This window comes from Propithecus coquereli, unplaced genomic scaffold (assembly GCF_000956105.1).
Source record: "Propithecus coquereli isolate 6110/MARCELLA unplaced genomic scaffold, Pcoq_1.0 Scaffold294, whole genome shotgun sequence".
In the NCBI taxonomy this organism is placed as follows: Eukaryota; Metazoa; Chordata; class Mammalia; order Primates; family Indriidae; genus Propithecus; species Propithecus coquereli.
Window position 1 is genome coordinate 2,401,324 of NW_012148552.1, and position 7,541 is coordinate 2,408,864.

Consider the following 7,541-nt stretch of genomic DNA (forward strand, 5'->3'; position numbering starts at 1 on the left):
GAGGTGAGGAGGCCCCGCGGGGTGAGGAGAGCACCCGGAGGCCGTCAGGCCGGGTGCACGGTCGTGTCCCGGAAGGGACGGGAGAGGAAGAGGGAGTGCTCGCCCCCCTCACTGGTTCGGGCTCTTCCTGGCAAAAACAGAGCGGGGCTGCCGGGGTGGCCCACGACAGGGACACGGGGCTGCACCGGCACAGCCGAGCCCCCCTGAAGGTGAGGCAGGCAGAGCTTCCAGAAGAGATAGCCCTGAAAGCTGAGTTTGGAAGAGTAAGTAAGGAGCAGAAACATCCAGAGGCTTCTGTAGGAACTCGGGTGAGAAGTAACTCAGAGGTGGTGACAGCAGGGCGAGGAGGACAAGACCGAGAGGTACTGAGGGGCGGAGCCCAGGAGGGACGTGGGGCACAGAGGAGGAAAGCCGCTCTAGGGAGCCCCCCCGTGCTGCCCGGAGGACTAGGGGACCTGCGCGCCATTAGCAGAAGAAACGGAGCCCCGATACGGGGCAAAGGAAACGGCACCTGAAATGCTGGTGTGGAGGCCCCTGTGGAAATCCAGGGACATCTCCACGTCTGTCTAGCATGCGGTTGGATGGGTCTGGAGCTCAGGATAGATGGTTTTTAATTTTTATTTGTTGGTTTATTATGAAAAACTCAAACGTATACACAGGTAGAGAAAATAGGATAATGGATCCCCGGATATATCCGTCACCCAGCTTCAAATATTGTTTTTCCATTGCCGATCTAGTTTTATCCGTACCCCACCTATGTCGCAACCTGGACTATTTTCAAGGAAATATCAAACTTCGTATCTTTTCATCCATAAATGTTCAATAATAAAGATTATTTTTATTAAAAACAATACTATTATCACATCAATTAACAATAATTTCTTAATATTAACAAATATCCAGTTATGTACAAATTTTCCCCACTGACTAATACATATTTTCTTTAAGTTGGAATCAGAATTCAAACAAGGCTGTCTCTGAAGTTTGTTTTGTTTTGTTTTGTTTTTTTATCTAAAGTTCTCTCTCCTCCCACCCCACTTCATCTTTCTCAACTTATTTGTTGAAGAAAATGAATGGTTTGTCTGGTAGAATTTTACATATTCTAGATTTTGCTGCTTGCACCCCACTGATGCACTGTCTCCTATATTTTCCATGAACTGGTGATTAAATCTAGATATTTTATCAGAGTCAAGTTCAAATCTTTAGCAAGAAAATACAGTCAGCCCTCCATCTCTGTGGGTTCCCCATCCACATCCATGGATTCAGCCAACCATGGATAGAAAATATTTTTTAAATGCATCTATACTGAACATGTATGAACTTTTTTTGGTCATTATTCCCTAAACAATACAGTATAACAACTATTTGCACAGCACCTACACTGTATTAGGTATTATAAGTAACCTAGAGATGAATTAAAGTATTTGGGAGGATGTGAGTAGGTTATATACAAATACTACAGCATTTTATATTAGAGACTTGAGTGTCTGTGGATTTGGGTATGTACAGGAGGTCCTGGAACAGATCCCCCATGGATACTGAGGGAGCTTCTCTCTGTGCCCTCACAGGGCCTGTTTTCTACGCATGCTCTGGTATCTCTTCCTCTTCTTCCAAGGACATGAGTCTCATCAGATGAGAGCCCCACTCTGATGACCTCATCCTCATGGATATAATGAAGGTATATCACTATGTACTTCATGGATATGTACAACTATTATTTGTCAATTAAGAAAAATAAAATAAAAAATTTAAAAACCTAAGAAGAGTTAGATTTTTGAAAATTTTTAAAATAGTGCATACAAATTTTAAAAAGAAATAAATAAAAATAAAATTAAAAATTTAAAAAATCTAAACCAATAACAAAAATATAAAACACATAGGAATAACCATAGCAAGAAATATATGTGCAACTTATATAAAGAACACTTTGAAACTTTATTGAGAGAAAAAATATTATTCAAAGAAAGGGAGAAACAAAGCCAGCTTCCCTGATGGGACATGTGAAGGCTGTACACATATCAGTACTTGCCACAATAACATAGAGTTAATATGATGTCAATCAAAATAAACAGTATGATGGTTTTCTAATTTACGTAACAAGACACAACAATCCTATTATAGAACACATGGAAGGCAAATTTTGTAGAATAAAAGTTACATGGAGGGATTAGCCCATATGTACTAATATTAAAACAGGCAATAAAGCTCTAATAACATAATGTGTATAGTCTAGTGCAAGAATAGAGTGAGTAACAGAGCTAAGCATATACACGCAGCATATGATTAACAAGATACCAAAGTGGATAAGAATGGTCCTGAGACAATCGGTAACTCAAATTAGTGTCATGTCAAATGGTATGTTAAGTAAATCCAAGATGATTAAATAGTTAAATGTAAAATATCGAAGTATAAACTAAGATCAAAGGAAAACAACTCTATCACATTTTTGATTTGGGAAAGATTATGTTTGGTTAAGATTACAGGAAGAAACCACAGGGAAAAGGCTGGTAGATTAAATCTCACCTTTTATTAATCCTATAAATAAAAATATGATAATAATGAAGTAACTAAAAGGCAAACAAATGTGGTGGAATAACATTAACTGGTGTGTTCTGCCCGCTGGTCCTTCCTGTTCCCACTTGCTGATCTCTGCCTTTGGGCAGCAGCTGGGACAGTCTGGGCTTGTCTGCTTGAAGAAGCAGGTGATGTATGATTGGGGAAAAGCAGGAGTCTTTTCTTGGATTTTATTTTTTTTAAGTCTAGTCTTAGTAAAAGAAAGGCTCACAAAACACACGCAGCAACCGGTGTAGAAGCCACGATGAACTTCCTTGTTGGTCAACCTGGACAAAGGTTCCCCTCACTGGGGGCAGGGAGCAGAGTCAGAGAGGAAGAGAAGAAGGTTCAGGCACTGCTGGATGGATTCCTGAGAAAATTATGACTCAGGCAGAGTTGGTGGGGAGGACGTCAGAAACCTCAGATTGTCTGAGGGCGTCCAATTGCGAGGGGGAAACTATGTCCCTTAAATAGGTAGAGCCAAGGGAGGCAGCAAGATCTAGAGTAAAAATAAATACATGATGTGACTAGTCAGGTGGGCTGAATTAGTCACACGGGACTCCTGCCCCCTATGGTGTGGGAAACTAGTGACTCCAGGGGTCTGAGAATGGCCCTGAAGCTGAACAGAATTCACTTTGGCCCTAAAAATCCGAAACAAAATGTGAGTCAGCAGCAACCCACCCTCAGGACCCTGTGACCAAGGACTAGATGGAATTCTGGCAATTGTCAGACTGGATGAGGAAAGCCAAAGACCTGCCTGCACAGACGCCGCCGCCGCTGCCGCCACCACCATTGTCCGCCCTGGTGCTAGGCAAGTCCCTGACGGTCCAAGAAACAGGGTACGGAAGGGAGACACAAGTCCACGTGAGGTTTCTGTCAACTAGTAGAATGGGGGCTCAGAAGGAAATTGAATTAGTATTTATGCAAAAAAAAAAAGGGAGAAGCAGAGAAGAGGGAGGGCGGGAAGGAGGAAAAGAAAACAAGAAAGCTACACTTCTTTACTCGTAAGTTCATGTGTAGAAGTTTGTACAGTACACAGCCCTCGCCCCACACACACACTCCTCCAAAATTTGGAAAAAATATTTTTAACAGTTTTGAAAGCCCAGTGTTTGCTGATTCTTAGACAGCAGGCGGGAGTTCAACCTGTCTTCACTATAAAAAACAGCTAACTGATCCTTCATTCTGTCCTTCCGTGTGGGAGGCACCCCCCTCACTGAGACAGCCCGCGTCAGTGATAACAGCCTGCCTCAAACTCAGCCCTTCCTTCTTGATGCTCTCATTTCACTCATGGTCCTGTCATCACAGCCATTTCATCACACAATAAATCACTGACGCTGCACTTGAATATCAAGGTAGAAATTGACAGCTCCATTTTCAAAGGTTTATACTGTCAGCCCTGAGGTCACATAACAGGCAATGCCTGGGCTGCAAGCGCGTTCTGCATGCCGACCCCGGGCCGGCTCTCCTGTGCTGGCACGCTGCTCCCTGTCCTGGGCTCAGCTTTAAGGACACAAACAACATAGTCAAACTACCCATATCTTGGCAAATATCTGGGGCCATGGTCACATCTCTGCCAGCTTGGAAGTGAGCTGAAAAGAAAAATGCTTGCCGGCCTCGAGCTCCAAGAAGGGAGAATTGTTGCAAAAGAATCGAAAGAAAATAATTTTATTCTCTTCCCTGTAGCCTACACACTCCCTCATTAGCAGCAGGGTCCTTTAGAAACCTCAAACTAAAAAGCAACCTTGAAAGACATTGGGCAGCAGTTCGAGCAGAGTGTTCACATTGTTTTTGGAAGCCATGCACGAATCTGGAAATTGTTCCCATGTATTTATTTACCAGAAAGTGAGGAAAGAGTAAGCCAGAAGGGTTTCCAATGTGCTGTGACCTAGTATTTCCGAAGTGCTAATAAATTTCTGCCAAAGATCATGGACTTGACCAGAATTCTTAGGAAATGGGGCTCCAGGCATAAAAGAAGCACCACTAACTATTTCAGGCTGGGAGTTAAATTCCATCAAAATATGAATATAGCCAACATATTTTAATAAAACTTTATCATTAAAGCAAATAAAGGTAACTATTAAGCTCTCTACAGCTGATAAATGGCAGAGCAGGAATTTGAATCCTGTCCACTTCCTTTCCAAAGCCATGCACTTACCACTTGTAATTATTAATTTCATGCGTCGACCTGACTGGGCCATGGGGTGTCCAGGGGTGTCTGTGAGCATGTTTCTGGATGAGATCAGCATTTGACTTAGTTAACTGAACAAGGTGGATGGCCTGCCCGTCTGTGGCATGCCTCGTCTGGTCCGTGGAAGGCCTGAGTAGAACACACAGGCTGAAGGAGACAGAATTCCTACCCTCTGCCTACCTTCGAGCTGGGACGTTGGTCTTCACTGTCCTTCGGGCTTGGGGTTGGATTGGAATTCACACAGCTCTCCTGGTTCTCAGCCTCTGAGACCCAGACTGGGACTTACACCGTCGGCTCTCCTGGGTCTCCATCTTGCCAACTGCAGACCTTGGGACTTCTAGGTCTCCATAATCAGACTCTAAATATGCTTTTATTATTGTACATGCTCATGGTGCCATTTGAAAAAAAGAGGTCTCCTGACAGCAGGAGATAAGAATATTAAGTGTGCCACTGAAATAATGGCCTCGATACAGGCTGTGGCTGAGCCCAGGCAGGTGGCCAGCATGGCAAAAAGAAGTCAGGCCACTGGCAGAGCTGCAAAGGAGGCCGCTGCATGTGGTCTGTTCTCTGGGGCCTTGATACCCCGACTTAGATCCCCTTTAAAGCTAAAGACTGGGACTCTGACATTGGGATGGCATAGCTAAGTGGAGACACAATTCTCACGGACTTGTTCTCCTACCTGAAGTTTTGGTTTGGCCTCTTATGAGGCACCTACATGAATACACACATTAGGGGTGTGCTGCCTTCATGGATTTGGGAGAACCTCATTTTGGAGGACCCCGTTTGCAATGGACTGTGTATCTGTTTGCCTTAATGGATTTGGTAAGACCTCATTTGAGAGGACCCTGTGTGCAACAAACTGTGTACTCGAAACAATGCAAAGACAGGTAAGGCCTTTGCTGAGTTGCATGTATGCCAGCACAGAGCAGGAGCAAGCCTCAGAGGTGGAGAGTGGCCTGCTGGTGATGGATGCCATGGACAGGCAGCTGCAGAGACAGCTCAACAGCTCAAGGTATCACCATGTTTGGCTACTCCCCAGCAGTGGCCATCAGGGGAATCTTTGCTTCTCACCGTCTGCAGCTGGATCTGCTGCACAATGTGGTCCCTCATGAACTTCTTCAAGTGGACCCCCAGTGGGAAGCTGGTAAACCTTTTCTCCAAGGCTGGACATGGTGATCCTGCAGGTCATCCAGATATTCGTAGGCTCCCCTCCTCCATACAGAGCGATAATGGACCCCTTTTAAGTCAGAGGAAACCCAACAAGTAAGCAAAGCCCTACACCTGGGATGGAAATGACATGCATTCTGGAATTGATGCAGAAAAGTAGAATAGGAAATTGCTGCTTGTCCTCCTCTGGGTAAGGGTAGCTCTCAAAAGCAGGCTTAAACTAAGCCCCTAAGAACTAGTTTACAAGGGGCCCTTCCTGGGTAAGTATGGCAATGTAACTGTGAGAAAGCAGACTACAGCAATATGTCAAACGGGCGGGTCGGTGCTAACCACTGTATATGAGTTTGCCTCTTCAGGTCTCTGCCCCAGCTGGAAGCAGAGAAGTAAAAGGGACCGTATGGAGTGCCTCTAACAACTCACGCCTTGTTAAAATTGTCAGGAGTAAAACCTTGGGTCCGTCATACCAGAGTAAAGAGGTGTCCCATGGAAGAAGAAGACCCAACCCCCCAGTAGAGGGGCCAGCCTTTAGCCAATCTGAAGTATTTTTAAAAAAGGAAAAAATGAAAGTGTTGATATTTTTGCTAATCTTTCTTTGACTATTTTTTCCTGCCTATAAAATGGAGAGACAGCTCCTTAGTGAGGATTTCCCTGGGCTATCAACTCTTCTGTTAATCTGACTTGCTGCTGAGTTTGTCATCCTAAACCTTGTTCGGTGCTGTATATGATTTCTGAATCTGCAAAGCCAGTATCTCAGATCACCACAGGGTACGATGAATAGCTCTGCACTCAGAGGCCCCATGTTTCTTTCTAGCCCCGCCTGTATCAGACCTGGTATGCAAGACAACAGTCGATTTCGCCATGTCAATCCTTGCTGTTGTTGTTGTTGCTTATGACTTTTTTCACCTGGTAATCTATTGTAAATATACTGCCAAAGCTTTGCAATGGCATATAGAAATATAAGCCTTCCATCTAAAACATCGCCCAATTTAGCAGGAAGTAGCTCGCTGACTACATTGTCCCTCCTTCCATAGATATGGAAAAGTAAAGTTGACAGGGAGGAATATGTCACGGAGTCAACACCCCTCCTCCCACAGGCATAGAAGGGAAATACTGACAGTGGAGAATGTGTGACAGAAGGGATGGCCTGAAAAAAAAATGGCAAAAATATTTTCTGTCTCTTTAAAACATCCTCCACTCCTTTTTGAGAACTAAAACCTGCATCCCTGCCTCGGGCCAGTAGTAGGGAGGGGCAGGGGAAAGTCTTTTCTTCTTTGTGCTACAGGAGATGGCCCAGCTCTGACCTGGCAGAGGGAGGTCCTGGGTGGAGGTCACAGGATTGTCTTCAGTGGGATCATCAACTGTAGTTGAACAGCAATTGCCTAAAGCTGAGAACCCACCCTTTAAAACCTCTGTATTTCTGCTTCTTATTAGGACGGTGGCATTTTTCAGACAGTAGTCTCCATCCTCTTCATTTGCTGGCAAATTAATAAACTTCTTTTTCCCTCTCCTAAAAAAAAAAAATAATGATTTAGGAGTACCTGAGCTTGGTGGTTTGGGGTCAAGGTCAATCCTGAGGTTGCAGACAAGAAGTTGATCAGGACAACCAAGATATTTTGGAATGACAGATGTTTTA